A 935-nucleotide genomic window follows, 5' to 3' on the forward strand; every position below is an offset into this window, starting at 1 on the left:
ACTTTTATTCTGTTCTTATTATTAGTATTTACTCGATATTCACATTATGTGTGTTTAATATGAGGATCGAGATGATGGACGGATGGACAGACAGATGGATGGATGGACGGATGGATGGACGGATGGACGGACGGATGGATGGACGGACGGATGGATGGACGGATGGATGGACGGATGGACGGACGGACGGACGGATGGACGGACGGATGGACGGATGGATGGACGGACGGATGGATGGACGGACGGACGGACGGATGGACGGACGGATGGACGGACGGACGGACGGACGGACGGACGGACGGATGGACGGACGGATGGACGGACGGATGGACGGATGGATGGATGGACGGACAGATGGACGGATGGATGGACGGATGGACGGATGGATGGACGGATGGATGGTTCAGATTCAACCTGAGGAGCAACGTTCTGCTTTGAGACTTTCTGCAGCGTCTCCTGCAACACAAACAAACAAACAAGCTCTACTGTGTTAATGAGCGACCTTTAGAGATGCCAGAAGGCCGGGTTCGTTAGGTAGGCCTTCTTAATTAGCCGTTTTACCCACTTTCCAGTGTTTACGCCAAAACAGGCCGACCACAGCTGCTGACTGTAGCTTCATGTGACGGGATCTCCACTGGAGGGGAAAGCCTTTTACCCCAGAACGTCCGTCTGGCTTCAGGACTTGAGCTTCGACTGCTTTGTTCACTGGAAACTGTGAGCTTAGCAGAGCAGTTCCACAGAGACTCACCGTTGAATAATAACGGCGCTGGAGTCGACGGGGAAGTTTTCTAAATCATCTGAGAGAAGCGACACGAGCCACCGAAGCTGCAGAGAAGTCAGATGTACCCACTGAAATGAGCCCTTAAACATTATGGAAATGTTTTAAATGTCACTTAAAATACTGCTTTGGTTTCATCTTTTCTCTCAAACACGAG

Source organism: Stegastes partitus, unplaced genomic scaffold (genome assembly GCF_000690725.1).
Source record: "Stegastes partitus isolate 25-593 unplaced genomic scaffold, Stegastes_partitus-1.0.2 Scaffold2253, whole genome shotgun sequence".
Taxonomy (NCBI): domain Eukaryota; kingdom Metazoa; phylum Chordata; class Actinopteri; family Pomacentridae; genus Stegastes; species Stegastes partitus.